Source organism: Camelus dromedarius, chromosome 1, assembly GCF_036321535.1.
Source record: "Camelus dromedarius isolate mCamDro1 chromosome 1, mCamDro1.pat, whole genome shotgun sequence".
Taxonomy (NCBI): domain Eukaryota; kingdom Metazoa; phylum Chordata; class Mammalia; order Artiodactyla; family Camelidae; genus Camelus; species Camelus dromedarius.
Genome location: NC_087436.1, coordinates 120,193,462 through 120,211,812, shown reverse-complemented (window position 1 = coordinate 120,211,812; position 18,351 = coordinate 120,193,462). Strand labels below are relative to the sequence as shown.

General features: G+C 47.1%; 1 protein-coding gene across 2 annotated transcripts in view; it reads left to right on the top strand.

Annotated features, from left to right (window-relative positions):
* The first annotated feature begins 821 nt into the window (after nucleotides 1-821).
* Nucleotides 822-18,351, top strand: part of AFAP1 (actin filament associated protein 1) — a 135,421-nt gene continuing 117,891 nt past the window's right edge. Inside the window, exon 1 of one of the 2 annotated variants that reach the window (XM_031437914.2) lies at nucleotides 822-1,020. The gene's annotated coding sequence lies outside the window, so the exon portion shown is untranslated. The remainder of the gene's footprint in view (nucleotides 1,021-18,351) is intronic. The other variant, XM_031437929.2, reaches the window with a different exon arrangement.

Sequence of the window (18,351 nt, the reverse complement as noted above, 5' to 3'; positions counted from 1 at the left end):
AGATGGTTTAAAATCTGGGAGAACGTGAGATTTCCCAGTAAGAGGGTCCATGTCCGAGCCATGGACATTCTGGCAATGAAAGGTTGGGTAGATAAGGGGGTGGATCCTGGGGACACCTGAAGGAGTCTCTAGGGGTGTAAAGGAAAACCCAGAATGCGGGACCACGTGATGTGGAAAGATCACTGACAGTGATGACAGAGGTTTTATGGATGACTGGTACTTGGATACATGTAGGGCATTTCAGGTGGGGAAGAGCGTAGCCTAAGCAGGAAAGGGAAACAGCTCTGCCACGTGCTCCTTTATCATGGGTTAAAGTGGCCCCTAGAAATCTCTGCTCCTGCCTGATGGAGCTCCTTGGGGGAGGGCCAAGTTGCCTCTACTCCACTCCGACCGCACATCTTACCCGCTGTGAAAATGTTTGTTGAACGAATAAAAGATGAACGAGTGAATGGTATTATGTGACTTGGGGGGAGCAGGTGATCTCGCCCTTGGGGTCTCAGTTTCCCTTTCTGTAAAGCAGGCCAACCCGAGAAACTTGAGTTCTGGATGCGGTATGAACACGGCTTGTTGAGCGGATTCCAACCGGACGTTACTCGTAGCCTTCCTGGGTAGGACCGGGTTGGGCCGTGGATCCCGTCGCTTTCGCTCAGGCCCCGTGGGGACTCCCACGGCCCCGCCCCTGTGCGGCCCCGCCCCACCTCCCTTTGTTTCTTCAGGCCACGCCCCCTCTGCGCAGCTCACTCCCCATTGGTCAGGGGGCGGGACGGAACGGCGCGGGCGGGGTGAGTGCGCCTGCGCGGTGTTGGAGCCCAGCCGCAGCCTCTCGCCGGTCGCTGCTCCGCGCGGAGCCGGATCCCGAGCCCGAGCCTGAGCTGGAGACGGTCTGAGGCGGCTCTGAGGCGGCCCCGCCCCGGGGCTCCATTGTTGCCGCGGCCGCGGCTCTGCCGGCTGCTCCGCTCCGCTTCGCTCGGTCAAGGCGTCTCCGGCAAGGAGCGATCGCTGCCGAGGCGGCGGCCTGAGGTGAGGCGGCGAGCGGCGGGGCCGGGCCGGGAGGGGATCCCCCGGCAGACAGAGGTTCCGGGGCTGGGTGAGGGTCCCGCAGCCGGGCGGAGGTCCCGGGGTCGGATGGGGTCCCAGGCGACAGGGGTCCCGGGCCAGGCTGTGGTCCTCGGGACGGCAGGGTCCCAGAGCCGGGCGACGTTCAGGGCCGGACAGGGGTCTTGAGTCCGGCGGGGGTCCCATGACTGGGCCGGGATCCAGGCGGCAGGGGTCCCGGGCCAGACGGGGCCCCCGAGAGGGCAGGGATCCGGGAGCCGGGCGAGGATCCCGGCCGGGCGGAGGTCCCCTGGCCTGACGGGGGTCCCAGGCGGCAGTGGTCCCGGGCCCGGCAGGGGTCCCCGCCGGGTGTGGCAGGTCCGAGCTGGGTGCCGCGGGGTCGCTGCCCGAGGTGGCGGCCGCCGCCCTGAGCGCCAGTGGGACGAGGGGACACGGACTGGGTACTGGCCGGGCCGTCGCGCACCCGGGCGCCCGGGCATTGTCTCGGCCTCGGGGTGGCACTGAGGGGGCTGCGCGCCTGCTGCGCCTCTGCGTGGATCCGCGCGTGAATCCCCGCGCGGGGGTCCTAGACACCCCGAGGGTGGGGGGCACTGTCTCGGTCCCCGCCCACTCCGTGGAGTGGCTGGTTCACTGTGTGCTACGAAAGGTAGCTCTGCGTGGGCCCTCGCACGCGGGGATCCCGGACATCCCGGAGACCTTCTCTGTTCCCCCGTCTTTCCCCTTTGATGTGACTGTTCGCTGTGTCTAATAGAGGGTGACTGCGTGGACCCCTGATCGTAAGGATCTTGGTCACCCTGGAAGTGGGGGGCTCCTTTTCGCCCCCCACCCCCATGACTGGTTCACTGAGAGTTTGTGTGTCACCGAACGTGGCTCAGCTTGGAGCGCCGTGCCCTGGCCACCCTGAGAGTTGGGGGGCTCTGCCCTGTCCCCTCCCCCCGCGGCTTGTCGGGGTGTGATCAGCCTCTGATCAGTCCTGGAGGTAGGCTCCCTACATTTCCACCCCCCGTCTGTGTGTGTGTGTTGGGGGTTCCTTGTCCTGAGGGGCGTCCTTGTACGGGTCTTGGCGCCCGTCGGGGTGTGGCGGGCTGTGCGTGGGGGCGTAGTTGGCCTGCGTTGGACCGCTGATCCGCTCTTTCATTTATTTTATTTGCCATATGAGCAGAAGAGGCTGCACTTCCCCGGGAACCTGCCCCTCCTCCCGGCCTGGTCCCCGGGGAGCGCGGGGCTGTCACCGCGCCTGGGGACCGAGGGTCGGGCCGTGGCGTTTCCTGCTCCCGGCGCTAGGCTTGGCCGGCAGGAGCCGGCTCTGATTGGAGGGAGCCTGGCCCCTCTGCCCAGCGCTTCTTGATTTCTTCCGTTAGGATTGGGAAGAAAAAAAAGTCTGGAAAGCCAGATTTAACTTTGTAGCTCTCAGCGCCTGGAGAGTGGAAGAAACTTTCCCAAGAATTTGGCGGGCTGGAAAGTGCGTTTGAAGGAGGGGAATCCACACCCACGGAATGAGGCCAAGGCTGTTACAGTTAGAGGTCAGGTTTACGGAAGGGATAGCCAGGACGAGGTTGAGGATGGGGAAACTTGGATTTCAGCCTGATGGCAAAATCTGATGCTACCCTGTGGGCTCTGTAGCCTACAACCGTTTAAATACAGTGGAGTTATTCACTTATCCTTTCATCAAACTCATAAAACGCATCCCTGTTATAGTCCAGGGATGCCTCTTTTCCCCGGAGAATGCAAAGTCTAACAAAGTCAGTCTTTCCCTTTTAAGAATGTTTTGGTCCAAGACAGACAACTGAGCTATAGGCACAAGTAGCTCTGGTACCCAGATTGAAGTTCTTTGTGGACAAGACTGGGTATGAATAACAAAAATACCAGATGGAAACGTCGTAATGTCTGCAGCTGTTGCTGCTATAAAGTCCACGCTTAGGACGCAGGCCCTTCGCTCTGCCTTCTCTGCCCTCACGCCCACTTCCAGTCCTTCCAGCTTCGTTCACTTATTCTTACAGTTTAAGTTTATGTGGCACCTTCACCCTGAAGCCTTCCCTGAAGTCCTTTTGCCCTGCGCTCTGAAAACTGGGGTCTTCAAGGCCAGAGTGGCTGGCTTTAGTGCTGCGTGGTAGATGCCCTGCTAGAGGTGGGCACAGTTTGTTCCCAGAGCTGGAAGAAGTGTATCTAAATGAGGGGTCCTTTTCTCTACCAGGGATCCAGGTCTTTCATGGGATTTACAATCTGCAATTCTTCAACTCTCCTGAGAGTTTTTAGATTAAAATTCGCTATTACTTCCTCGTGTTTGTTGCATGGTGTAGAGTACTTGATTAAAATTTATTTGATCTAATTCTGGCTCTGGAATTAAGTTGCACTTTGTTCTTGCAAACCCACTGGGCTTCAGTTTTCTCACCTTTGAGGGTTTTAAACTAGGAAAGAAACTTGTCAGCCCTAAACCTTTAATTCTTTCAACCAAATATAGCAGAGTAAAGTTCTCTTATGGCAGTGGTATAAATAATGGAGATCTTTGAAAATGTCGATTCTAAAGTGGAAGTTCTTTTTCTTTTTTTTCTCTTCAAAAAGTGTAGTTGCATGTGTGTATACTTTGCTCAGAGTTAAGGACCACTGTCTAGGATGGAAGCTTAGGCAGCTTTTTGATATTGTCTTCTGTATTCTTCATAATTACTTTACATGCAACATCTGCACCCTATCAAATTGGTTTGATATTTTCCTTAATGAAGTTGTTGGGTGCAGAGCTCTTGTCAGGAGCATTTTGCTGATCTTTTGAGTATCATATGAAATCAGCCAACTGCGGGCTTTTGTATGCCTCACTCTCTATCAGAGATTTTAACTTGGAGAATCTGAAATAAGTGAATTTGGCAAGTGCCTTGAGTAGATGTACATGGCTTTGTATAATAGTTTAAAGCATAGTTTAAAATTATGACTTGCAGAGACACTGCTTTGGGAAAGCATGTGTCCTCCTTACTTGCTGCAAGTAGTAAATCCTTCCTTCTCTGGGGGAAAAAAAATAAAATAAATTTAAATTATTACTTGCAAAAAATTGCATCATATGTTAAATGACCTACAAGGAAGCTCCAGTTCTAAGGAATATAGTAATTCATCCTTAAAAATATTAAAGCTCCCTTCCAGTTTATCTGTTTGGCAGGATGGGAATTTGATGTGCTTGGTGTTTTTTTTTTTTAAAACAACATGTCTGTAGAGAGGATACACAGTTTTCTCTGCTATTCTTTGGATGATTACAGAGATTAAAAATAGATGAAAGCTGTTTGGTCAAGTAGTGATGCCACCGAATTACAATTTTCACATTAAGTCGGGTTTTTGTCTTTATTTTGATTTGCAGTCTTTAATTAATTTTAAAAAATGCTTTGTTGCGTACTCCATGTATTTTTTGTTTGTTTGTTTGTTTTTGTTAGGGATCTTATTTAAGGGGAGGAGTCTTCAGAAACTCAAATGGATTCTCTTCGAGGTTTTCTTAGATTGTCTTAATGTTTTCACTGAAAACTAGTTAATGCTTATTCTGCAAGCTGGAGAGCTCCTGGGGATGGGGAGGGGATGGCAAGGGCCGGGTGTGAGTTCTACATTTGCGTGTTGTCCCTCTTGTTCTTACTAAAGGGTGAGAGGGAAGCAGCTCTTCCCTGGGGGCCTGAGCAGGGAGCTGAATTCACCCTGCCTCAAAGAACTCATGGTGTGTCCCCTTCTTTTTAAATTATGAAAGTCTATGAATCATTTTGTTTAAGCATTATTTGCCTGGAACTGGAAGTTCAGAGATAGATTTTTCTTAGACTATAAATCTAAGTCTTTGGTGTTAACCCCCTCCCCAACCTGTCCCACATCACCTACCAAAAGGTTTTTTCTTCCTTCTTTTCCACTTTAAAGATCTTATCACATACGTGTCTATTATTGCAGGCTACATCAAAACCGTGTTGGGTGTTGACAGGATGTAATATGAATAATATATTAAAGATAACTTACTCCGGTTCTTTTGCACAGGAAACTTGGATTAGAAACTTGGCCCTGGTGAGGCTTTTGTCAAGTCCAAGTACTGTGCTGAACTTCAGTTTCCTCATTTGTAAAATGGAGTTAATTGTTGGTAGTGCCTACTCTGCCTGGGTCAAGAGATTGTTTTGAGGATAAAATGAAATCATGAATGTAACGGAATTTTGTAAGTTGTAAAATATTATGTTGCCAAGGATTTAAAAAAATGCTTCATTGAGAATGGAATGAATCTGGGTTTTTAAAAATTCTGTCTATCTGTTGTATATACAGATAATCCTTCAAGTGTGTTAGGCAGCTTCATTTAAGCTTCATTTAAGATTTTCTATCTTTAACTGGCCAGTGTTTGATATTTTAGCATTTTGGGGAACATCAAATTCAAGTTTCAGTTCCTTTAATCTTTTGTAAATAAATAAGACTATTGAATGTGCTTGATTTATCTTTGACAGTCTCTTTAATATGTAGATTCCTGTGACCCTTCCTTTAGTGAAGCACAGTCTCTGGACATTTCAGTTCCTAAGTGACTGCTCTGGAGGCGGGGGAAGGCGGCAGCGGTGGGAGGTCAGGATCGGCAAAGCGCCGGTCTGCTCGCAGGTGAGGTGCCAGCGCTGGGCCCGCGGAGTGAGCAGCAGGTGTCACTGGGCAACTGACGTCAGCACCATGGTGTGCTGGGGCCTTCTCTCCCCGAGCCACCTGGGAAACTGCAGTGTCTCCCAACCACCAGGCAGGTCGGCTTTTCTCTTTCTCTCCTTCTTGCCTTTTCTTCCCCTCCACCAACTACTGAGTGAGCACCTCTGCTCTTCCAGGCATTGGTGGGGGAGGAATGAATACAAAGGCTAACAAAATGCAGGCACTGGTCCACAGAATTTATACTCTGTACCCAGATAGTAAGTCACACTGTCATACAGTGTGGCAGACACTCACATAGCTTACCTGGGATGTGTCTGTCTCCTTGGAGAAGAGCCGGGGGTTCACAGCGCAGGAGAGGCAGACGTGGGAGGTGCTTCCGTTGGTACGTAGGAGAGTTTGGGAGCCAGGTTGGTGCACACGAGCCAGCATTTATTCTCCTACGTGGTACTTAGAGTTTATCGGGCCAGACAGGTATTGAAAGGTTTATGAGTTAAAGGAAAGGGCAGTGAATTACCTGAGGCCTAGAATTTGTAGATATTCTGAGTAATTTGTAATTTCCCCAGATCTCCCCAGATCGATCAGAACAAGTCTGTAATCTGTTGTGTTGGATGGAGTTTGGCTGTCTCTGCTTTTTGATTTAAGGATGTCAGCAGACTTGTGGAATGTGCGGCAAAGCGACGGACACCGCGGTATTTTCGCAGGTGTCTCTGTAGAAGTTTCCTACGGCTGCAGTAACAAATTGCCACAAATTGAGTGGCTTAAACCAGCACACATTTATTATCTTACAGTTCTGTAGGTTAGAAGTCTGACTCAGGGCTCATTGGGCAGAAAACAAGGCGTCTGTTCCTTACTGGAGAATCTGGGGGAGAACTGCTCTCAAGTTCATGTAGATGGTCCACCGAATGTAGTTGCTGGTAGTTGTCGGGCTGAGGCCCCTGTTTCCTTGCTGGCTGTCAGCTTTGGACCCGGCTCTGGGAGGCGTCTTTCTGGTCCCAGAATCAGCAAGGACCATGGAGTCCTGCTCCAGCTCTCTGACTGTCTCTTCTGCCCCATCTCTCTTCTACCTGGAGAAAGTTCTCTGCTTGTAAGCACTCATGCGGTTAGGTTGGGCCCATCTAGCTACCCAGGATAACCCTCCGGTCCAAGCCCCCTGTCTGCGGCCTGTAGCAGTTCCTTTTGTTGGGTAATGTGACGCAGTCCCAGCTTCCAGGGATCAGCACACGGACGTCTGTGGGAGCCGTTACTCCGCCTCCCACAGTTACCCAGTCCATTTGTAACAATGCCCGCTGACGTTGTTATTGCTACCCTCAGCTCACAAATAAATAAAAGGCACCAAAATTTTAAGCAAATTGGTGGGGCCATTAAGATCCCTGTTAAATGACGAGACAGGTCTTCTGACTGGCTGTTGAGCTGATGGTGAGGCTTATAAGCAGCGGGGACAGGCCAGTCGGAAGCAGAGTGAATTTTGTGTTTTGGAGTATTTAAATGGGCCACTCTGATTATAAAAGTTTTGACAAGAAGTCATTAGAGTAATTCCCCTATTAGAAGATACACCCACGTGAGGGATTTGGGATGTGAAGGACTCTCTGCTCATGGGGTGAAGAGTGCGTAAGGCCATGTCCGGTTCTTGAATGGAAACAGCTGAGTCAACCCAACGGGGATTCACATTCCAGAGTTTTAGAGAGTCTGTTTCAAGGCTGAAGCAAAGCCCAGTAAACATGGTTAGTACCTTCGCTGACAGAAATGAGATGTACCTTGCGGTCAAGAAAACAACGGGTGCTGGTCACCCAGCACTTAAGACCAGGCATGACCTCATTCGGTCGTATCGGTGTTTTCACTAGTCTTTCAACTAGGGTTTTGTGTCCTTCTGCAGGAAAGCAGAACCTGTAACCCTAAGACTTGTTAACCTGGCCTTCAGGAATTTACCAACTGCCTGACATCCTGTGCAAAAATGTTGAGCGTCTGTGCCAGTGTGTGTTTATAAAGGAGAGGATTTATAGCTTTCCCTTCTTTTTCAAAGGGATTGGTTTCCAAAAAAACTTTGAAACACACCGCTTAAGATGATATTCTTGCTGGTCAAGTATCAGATTTTGTTTAAAAATGAAATAGCCCATTTTTAACAAAGTTATACAGGCACATAGTTTTAAGAGTCCAAAGTTCTACAGGGCTTAGAACAGAAAAACAGTGGTCACCGCCCCCACCCTTCTCCACCCTGATTCCTGCTCCCTAGAGGTCTCCCCTTTCAACACTTTAGCTCTTTCTTCCATATTTTGTGTGCGGCATCCTACTAGGAAAGAAGGCGATCTTAGGTCACTTAGCCCTCCCGCCCACCGCCCACTTCTTTCTCCCCATCCTCTCAGTGTAATTATGTTAAGGCTTTGATTAAATATTCAGCAGGATGTATTATGATTATGGAAATATTACGCACAGCTGAGGTGCGTAGTCTGTGGTGACCACATTTCCCTCCTTGTGTAGGTTTTCTTTCTTTTTCCTGGAGTTGCTCGTTGTCCTGCTTTGTTTTGCTTCGTTTTCTGTATCTGTCATTTGTTCGTCTTCCTGGCCCCCGCAGTGTAAGTCTCCTCTCCCCACACTGACACACAACAGGGAATCATCCATTTGTCCTTTTCTTAGGATGATTCTGCCTGAACCTCTCAGCGGCCTGCTTTTCTATAAAGTGGTTGCTTCCTAGGCCTGCTGCCGAGGTACCCTGTCACCCTGAGAAGGCCTTGCACCTCTTGGTAAGATGCCTCCTTTTTAAGATTTTCTCTTGCTTTGGTCAAGCATGTTCACCAGCAGCTTTCTAAGAAATTTTTTTTTAAGATCTTGTACAATGTTGGAATATTTTACTCTCATATTTAATTGATCATTTGAGTGTAGAATTCAGGATTAGAATCACCTTCCTGTAGAATTTTGAAGGCGTTGCTCAGTGGACTTCCAACTTCCAACGTGACAGTTGATGTGTCCAAAGCCATTCCTTTGCATGTGACCTGTGTTTTCCTCTGTGTAGTTTTTTTAGGCTTTTCTTGTCATTCCTGGTATTTGGAGAGTTAATGGCGGCAGTGCCATGATGTGTGTCTTGTTTTATTCATTGTGTGGGTACCTGGTGGCCTCTTCCACCTATAGACTCTTGTCTTCTGTTCTGATCTTGAGTTACCTTAAATGTTTTCTTCTATTTTCCCATTTCTTTGTCTTTTTGTTTTCCGTTTTGCAAGATTTCTCCAACTTCTTCTCCACAGTCTTCTTTGAATTTTATGTTGTTGTAATCATTTTAATCTCAAGAACTCCTTTATAGTCCCTGAAAATACTTTTTATGGTACCATCTTTCCTTGTTTCAAGAGGTTTTATTACACTCTGCATCCTGGAGGAAAGGTTTATTTTTTCATGGCTTTTCAGCTTGGTTATCTCATAAAGCCGGAAGTATTTGGAAATAGTTTCATGACACTACTGTAGTCTGAAAGAACAGCTTCCGATCAACCCATTATGGAAAAAATATGAAAAAAAAATAATTAACTTTCAGTCCCGGGAGATATTAGAACATAGCTTTTATATGCCCTCAGACACCTCTGTTTAAAACATTTCTTTTCCATCCATGCCCACGTTGTAGCTAAATTTGTCCTCTAGTTTGTATACTTAAGGTTGTCCATTCAGTGTTCAGTGACGACCAGCCGTCAGTGAGTTCAGAGATTGGAAATCCTGGTTTCCTTGTATCTGACCCAGGGTACAGCTGGTTGACCACGCCCATGGCCTGTGGTCTGCAGTGTCTCCGGGGCAGTAGCATGGAGAAGGCTCCATTCTGGGGCTGACTTTTAATTGTCAATTTATTAAGAAAAGGGAAAAAGATGTAGTGAGAATGATGGAGTCTTGCTCTGGATACTAGATAGTGCTGTGACAAACTAGGGGTATTTTTAGCCATGGTAGGTGGAGCTAGGTTTGGGGGCTGTCATCTAGTCTGAAACTTTCTGTCAGAAGGAGTTTATAGAAACAGCGTCTTAGGAGGAGGACACTGGGCCTCCTAGGGGGCAGGTGATGCGGAGATTTGTGACGTATCCAAAGAGAAAGAATAATACGTCTGAACACTGTTGTGGAGCCGTATGTTTTGAATGACTTTTGAAACCTGTGGATGAAAAATACTGCAGCCACATCAGTAAATAAAAGATGCGCCATCAAGTCATCAGCCGCTACCCGCCACCCCCAACAGTAAGCTGAGGGCACTCAGGACGCGGACAGGCAGGCAGCCCGCTTCTGCCGCCCCCACAGCGGTGCCGCTGAGGGAACTCGGGATGGGGAAGAACAGGACACCAGCCCTGGACAGCTAAGGTGCTCATCAAAGGAACGGTTCCAGTGAGCCCAGACTTTTGCATCTTCCCATACACGGAAGAGCGCTAAATTCCTTAACCTGAGATATCTGGTTTTCTTTAATTAACAATAAACGTTGTTGCAAAAACTGCCTTACCTCTTTAGAGTCCCTCAGAGCTATCTGAGAGACTGCCTCCTCCCAGCCTTGATGTCCTCAGAAAGTCTGCCAAATAAAACATAACTCTTAACTTTTAGGCTGTGCATTTTTTCAGTAGACAAACCTGTGAAGGAATTTCTAAAACATTTCCAGCATGGGATTCTGACTTGCATTAACTGTGATGGTCAGGATGGCCTCTTGATGACATGTGACACGATGTTTTCTTTTGAAATCCCCTCTTCCCAGTTAATACAGATTTGTGTGTTGGGAGGTCCTAAGTTACATGAGATTTTTCTCCAGGTGGTTTAATTATTTGAGTTTTCCTGTGCTTGAACTGTGACCTTCTGTCTTAGTTTATTCAGGTTGCCGTAACAGCACCATAGACTGGGGCTCTTATAAACAACAGACATTTATTTCTTACAAGTCTGGAGCCTAGAAGTCCAAGATCAAGGCGCTGGCTGATGTGGTGTCTGACGTGGACCCCCTTCTGGGGTCACAGACAGCATCTTCTTGCTGTAGTGGATTAATTAGTTCCCTTAAAAAAGACCCTCATGACCTTATCACCTCCCACTAATAGTCACATTAGGAGTGGGTTTCAACATATGAATTTTGAGGGAACAGACATTGTCTGTAGGACCCTCTAGGAAGCTCAGGCATGCTGTGTCTTCGTGATAAAGGAGACTAAATGGATGAAAAAGAAGACAGTAATATTAATGTAAAACTGAAATCTTTAGTGCATCACCGCCACCATCACCATGGGCACTGTCTGCCGAGTGCTCCCTGTGTCCCAGGCACCGTGCAAAATCACTTCACGTCGTATGTCTTACTCTCAGCAACTCCGTGGGGTAGGTAATGCCCTCATTTTGCAGTTGGCACAATCAGACGGAGACGCGTGGAGACTTGAGCCAACAATACTGTACATTTAAAAGTTGCTAAGAAAGTAGACCTTGAAAGTTCTCACCTTAAGAAAAAAAAATCGTTAACTCTGTGTGGTGATGCCTGTTAATTTGTTAATTTGACTTACTGTGGTGATCATGTCACAGTGCACACTTACATCAAATCATTATGTTGTAAGCCTGAAGCTAATAGCACAATGTTATTTGTCAATTACACCACAATAAACACAATGAGATGAAGAGACAGGGAGGAACTTGCTGAAGACCCCATAGTAGGTGGAATTCCAGTGCCAACTCCACAGCCGTGCTTTTGACTAGCGTGCGGCAAGGCCCCTTGATTGGGACTGTCTGGTGTTCGACACCAAGGTGGCTGGTGTGCCCAAGAACTGTCATAATGGAGCATCTCAGGCAGGGCACAGCTGCGGACAGGGCTGGCCACCCCCGACTGCAGCCACATGCAGTGACAGGTGGATGTGTGTGGAACTGACGTTGAGGCTGTGATAGATGCTGTCAGAGAGGCAGGAACACAGTGCTGGGATTTCAGAGGGAGGCAGTAGGAGGCACCACCCAGGAGGCGGTTCTGGGGGGACTGCACAGGGGCAGTGGGGTTTCCACGGTGGAATGAGGCACCAAGGCTCCTCCTACTCTCTAGAGATGCCAGCCGCCTGGGCTCACTCAGATGGCTCTCCCTGAATTCTGTTCCTTAGTGCAGCGCAAAGTAAGTTATCACAGAGAAAGTAGTCACCTCTGTGCCGTGGATTTCTACGAGGCTGGGGTTTGGTTTTCAATGTTCAGCAGGTGGGAGCAGCCTGGCCCACCAGAGAGAAGCCTGTGTCTCCCCACTGGCTGGGCACCCGGCAGGCCTGGCACAGGGGAGTGTCAGCATGCTGGTGCCCTGGAGACTCCTGGGAATGAGAGATATTTCACCTGGAGGGACACGGCACACAGCGTCTAGCTTGTGCCCTGAGTGAGATAACCTCCCACCTGCCTCCTTCCCGAGACTGGCCCATCCTTTGTACCACAGTGGGAGGCATGGCCTCTGAAGTACTGGGGACCGAGAGCTGTTCTCTTGAGCCTCAGGGGGGCAGCCAGGTGTGCTGGCAGCAACACCCGCCCCGCGGGACTTGGGCTGGCGTTCTGGCTCCGCCACTCAGTTACTAACAGTGTGAATCATGGGCTTGTCGTTTACCTTCTGTCAGCGTGTCACCAGGGAAAAGGCCAAGACAGCTGGGCTTAGTCCTCTGAGGGAAGATGACTGGAGCAGCCTCATGACCTTGGCCACTTGGATAGAAAAGAAAGAAGGGAGAGCTTTACCCACATGGGTGACCTTGACTGCAGGAATGAAACACCAAACGACCAGGGTGCTGGTCCCTGGCCTGGGGTAGGTGGTACATGGAACGTTCTCCCCCTGGAGGCCAATAAAGGCAACTTTGGACCCAGTGGGGCGGGGCAGGTATTTGTCCCGCTTGCCAGCCCAATGTTTCAGAGCCAGTTTTTTTTTTAAACAAAACTTTAATTTGACACATAGGTACCTTTTTCTGCTTATAACAAGGACCTACTGTATAGCACAGGAAACTACACTGTTTCTTATATTAACATATACTGGAAAAGAATCTAAAAAACAATATGTATGTAGATGTATAACTGAATCACTTTGCTGTACACCTGAAACTAACATTGTAAATCAACTACACGTCAATAAAAAATAAAATTAAAAAAGAATGAGTTAAGAAAGCACATCCAAGTCTGCTAAAAACAGAAGTCTCAGCTAGTGTAGAAAATTCACTTCCTTATTATGGATCGTATGATGTGAGTGAGAAGCACGCCACACCTAAGAAAAAACGGAAACGAAACTTGTCCATGGGCAGCACTCTGGGTACCACTGCGTCTGTTCTCGAGGGAGTGCAAGGCGCTGGGTGCGGGGATCCCCAGCCGTCTCCTGCAGTGCCTTGTGTTTCTCCCTGGGGGATGAGGTGTGCCCGGAGGAGGGTGCTCACACCTGCTGAACACCCAGTGCTTGTCAGCTACCTTATGTATAGTGTCCCATTTTATGCAATCTTAGAAGTAAATGTTTTTATTCAAGATGAAGATAGAGGCTTAGAGATGTTAAGAACGTTGCTCAAGGTCACGTAATTTTAAGTGGAAAAATGAAATGCTTGATGAACTCAGGTCTTTGACCTCAAAGCCCTCGATCCTCCCTTAACGCTTGGTTCCTTCCCTGCACGGTGGGGGAGTGAATAAGGGCTCAAGTCAGGTTTTGTGGAAAGAGGGCCTGGGGGATATGAGGTCTCTCCAGACTTGGAGTCTGCCACGTTGGGCTTCTAAATTAGGGACTTGCCATCTGGAGGGAAGCCCCTGGCTTGAGACTTTTCTTTGTAGAACTAGACGAAGACCAGCCACATGAAAAAGGCAAAACTATTCAGAGCTGGCTTGTAGCAAGGGAGTTGGCCACCGTCACTGCGCTTGGCAGAGACACAGAAGCAGGCAGAGGAGTAGAGAGCTTCCCAGGGGAGAAGAGGGGGCTCAGGGTGCCTGATGGGGGCTGGGGGCCTCAGGGGACCTGGCTACCAGAAAAGCGGGCAACCCAGGTGACTGGTCAGGGGCAGGTTGGGCCTTCTGGGGTCTGAGTTGGAAGCAGGACGATTACGGACGTCGTCCGTTACTGATCGGATCCTGGCCGATTGTCACAGGGGTTACTGTCCGGCTCCTGGGGTGTTGCTGGAGACAGGAGCCTGACCTCGCGCGAGCCTGACTCACAGCAGGCCGGCTCCCTGGGCGCGGCCGCGGGCTGCGGGTCAGCGCTCTGCCTTCATACGGTCTGGCCGTTGTCCGTTTATATATTATCGTCATCCTTCTTTAGTTGGTAAAAATATTAAATACCAAATTAGATATGTTAGGAACTTTTTAGATGTCGTGTCTCCTAGAAGAGGTTTTTCATACTGAAATATCAGAGTGACTGTAGACTATTGGGCTTGATCCTGTGTTCAAGACGAGGAAACTGAAGCTCAGAGAGATTAGGTGGGACTCATAGTAGAAAGTTAAGCTGTGAACTGGCCTTAGGCTTCTAATGTCAATTTTTGTTTTCTTTGAAGGCAAGCCAGTATAAAACCATATATATATAATATATATAGTGTTGAAATAGAATAATAATTATATATATATATCATATGCATAGTGTATTGTATCTAAATAAAACATATGTTCTATTTAGTCCCTTTCCTGGATTGTAAGCCTTTTTTGGTGAGGGGGAGAGAATTTTCAGATTTAGAGAATTTTTTACTGAGAGTCTAGGACAGTCCTGAAAAGGCAGTGAAGATAATGCAGATGTTTCTGCTCTTTACTCTCAAAACATTTAAATTGTCTTTTGATGTTCCAGCCCTTTTGATGTAGAGATATATTCTAAGGGAGCAGTTCAGGCCATTTGTCTTTAAGGGTTACAGTTTTCTTGGGACAAGAAAGGGAACTTTGTTAGTAACCTTTTAGTTTGAGGAGGTCTTTTGTGTTCAGTTAATTGTCTTAGAAGATTGTTTTGGGGTACAAGTACAGTTCAGCAATGATGTTTTCTCTCTTGTTAATTAAATTATCTTTCCTTCATCTGTGATAGTGGCAGCATCAAATCTGCTTCTAAAGTCACTGGGTTTTGCTGTCATCCAGAGAAGGGTGACCCCCACATATGGACTATTGATACCAAATTATAAATTTAGTCCAAACAAATTGTACATGGTTATTTTGATATTGTCAAATTTCCCATATATATAAGCTGAATAATATAACTCACATTTTATCAATATTTATCATATTGTGTGTAGATAAATGCATACTTATTTATTTATGATGTAGGAATCAAATAACACTGTGTGAAATAGCCTTTCCAACAAATTCCAGATAGCTCTCTTTATTCTTAAGGTGTGGAAATTCTACATTCATCTTCTAGGGGTTTGGGATTAACGTATATACACTACTGTATATAAAATAGAAAAACAACAAGAACCTGCTGTGTAGCACAGGGAACTATGTTCTGTATCTTGTAACAGCCTATAAGAATATGAAAAGGAATATATGTATAAGTGTATGTATGGCTGAATCACTTTGCTGTGCACCTAACACTAGCACAGCTACGCTTCAATTTAAAAAAAAATTCTTGCTAAATTAGAGTAATTTGCATTCACTCATTTCAGGAGGTATTTATTGACTGCATCCTGTGTGTTGGGTGCTGTCCCAGAAGCTTTTCCTGAAGGCGTGTTTGAGACGGGGTAAGGGGGAGACAGTTCACAGGCTTGGGGCCCCGCTAGCGCAGGGAGGGAGGGCCCTGTTGGGGAGCAGAGGGCTCAGACAGGGTCTCTGGACTGTCCTGGCGACATCCATGTTTGCCGCAGTCTGGCCCTAGCTCCTGTACTGGTACATACAGTGTTCAGAGGTATTTGATTTTAGTTTTGATTCTGGCTTGCCTGAGACTGAGAGACCATTATTTAAAAGTGTCTGAGTCATGGCCTCAAAGGTTCGTGCCTCTCCAGCTGGCGTGCTCTCACCCCCAACTCCTAGGGGAGGGGAGTCACCCAGGGACTAGAGTGATTTGCCTGCAGTAAGTGGATTTGATGCTGGTTGTGCTGGATCAGACTTCCCTGCTCTTTCTCACTTGGAAGAAAATTTGTCACTTGTCTCTGGGTTTGGCTGGGGGGCTGCAGGCGTTAGAGCAAGGCCTGGCAGTTTGCTGGTTGATACCTGTGTTGTGTAAGTGCCACCAGAAAGCTTTAGGAAATGTGGAAGGAAATGGCACAGAGTCAGGGGACTGGTGCTCCGGGTCATCCGTCACTGGGTTATGATGTTCCTCTGACGGGATGGCATCAGACTCGTACACAGTGGTCTGCGGTGGCAGTGGCGCTGGCTTTCTGCTGTAGGCTGTCTCCGCTATTTTGGCAGGTTTTATTTGGGTGTCTCCTGTACAAAAGGCATGACATCAGCTTTTGCCACCAAGTATTTATAGCAGTCGGTACCTCCTCTGTGGGTCACTTTTTGTGCTGTGGTTTCTTTAAGGAAATTGTAGCTCTCCTATCTAAAGCACACCGCCCGTTTCAAGGTGTTCGGGATTTCTGAACACCTTGGGAGACCGGGTTTTGAATAGAGGAAGCCGGCTGTGAGGAAGTACCCCTCCACATGTGGCAGTCTCTGACGACTGTCCAGGTGAACAGGGTCTTTGGTGGGTGTCCTGGCATTCGCGAGGCTCCAGAACCCCGGCCTTCCTCTGCCCCTTCTCGTGATTCTCCTCCTCTCTTGTTTTTTTTTTTTTTTTTCTTTTTTGGAGGGGGAGGTAATTAAGTCTATTTATTTATTTATTTGGCTAATGGAGGTACTCGGTATTGAACCCAGGACCTTGTGCATGCTAAGCACACAGTCTACCACTGAGCTATACACTCCCCCACTTTTTCTTTTTTTAAACATTTCTTATTGAAAACTGAGCAAATATTTTGGTTTCCTTCATTTGCTGTTCTTTGCTAATTGTGAGCAGACTGAGCCTGGGAAAGTGAGAAAGTTTTCACTTGCCTTCAGTGATGATAACAGCTACTCTTAGCGAGGGGCCACGCATTGAGAAGTGGCTTTCAAACCTCGCAGTGAACCAACTGACATAAGATGGTGCTTATCCCCAATTAATGAGGAGGGTGTTTAGCTCAAAGTGCTTGAGGGACCCTCCCAGAGTCACACAGCTGGGAAGTGGCAAAGTAGAACCCAGCCCAGATGGTCTGAGTCAGACGGATGGTCTGATTCCAAAATGGGCTTGTACCTCCGGGAGGCCAAGACTCACACTTGGGCTGGGATGGCCGTGACGTAGCCAGCCTTTTTGCATCTTTGTTATGGACCTTAGACGTTTACTCGAACTAAACTTTCCTGCCTTCCTTAAGTGTGAAGTATTTGAAAGTTCAGATTTCAGCCTTGCGTTTTACGGCAGAGGGAAATAACACTGCAGACTGGCTTTGGATACAGGTAGTTATTATCCAGTCCCAGGGCTTTATAGTGATGCCCTTTCCCCCCACAATTAATGGGAAATAAAACCCTAATTAATAGACACATGCTAATTGTTTTCATTATTACACAATTTTAGCTGTTGTTCAGGCTTTGCTTGTGCTACTTCTGTCAGCGGTATCTGATCTCATAGGTAGAAACCAGAATATTAGGGAAGAATACTTAGAGTCATACTTTTCAAACTTTCAAATTGGACATTTTACATTGTTCATTATGTAATTGGAATTAAAGCCTCACAAAGAAAGACTTGCCTCTAACATAGATGAGGCACTAGCATATTTTAATTTCGTTAAAAAATTAAAGGCCAAAAAAATGAACCTTGACCTAAACCTCACACCTTATACAAAAATTAACTCAAAATGGAGCACAGACTTAAATGTAAAATGTAAAACTATAATACTCTGGGGAAAAAACATAGAAAATCTTTGAAGTTTAGGGCTAGGCAAATAATTCTTACTTGGACTCGACACTGAAAGCACAGTCCATGAGGGGAAAAACTAATAAATTAGATTTCATCAAAATTGAAAACCCTTGCTCTGCTAAAGACTGTTGATTACCACTGGGAAGAGGGAAGGGGGAGGGGCCCGACGGGCTGGGGATTCGGGCACAGACTACTCTGTGTGAAAGAAATAAGCTACAGGGACATGCTGTGTGGCGCAGGGAGCACAGCCAGTATTTCATGACACCTTAAAAGGAGTCTAATCTATACAAACAGTGAATTGCTATGCTGCACATCTTAAGCTAATATAATACTTAATTTAGCTATACTTCAATAAAAATAAGTAAATGAATAAACAAACATGTTTGTCACCTTGCTGGAAAAAAAAAAAAGACTGTGTTAAGAGGACGAGAAGACAAGGTCCAGACCATGAGACAATATTTCCAAACTGCATATATGACAAAGGACTGGTATTTAGAATATATTTTTAAAAACTCTTAAAATTCAGCAGTCAAATAAGCAATTCAATTAGGAAACGAGTAAAAGACGTGAAGAGACATTTCATCCAAGTGGGTGTACAGATGAGAAATAAGCACATGAAAAGATGTTCACCATCATTAGCTGTCAGGAAACTGCAGATGAAGACCGCAAGCTCTCACTACACACCTACTAGAATGGCTAAAATAAAAAATATCGACACCACCTAATGCCGGTGTGGATTTAGAGAAACTAGATCCCTCATACGGGGCTGATGGGAATATAGAATGACATAGCCACTCTGGGAAACAGTTTAGCAGTTACTTAAAAAGACAAACAAAACCCAACAAACAAACAAACAAAAAAACTAAACAGGTGACTACCATAAG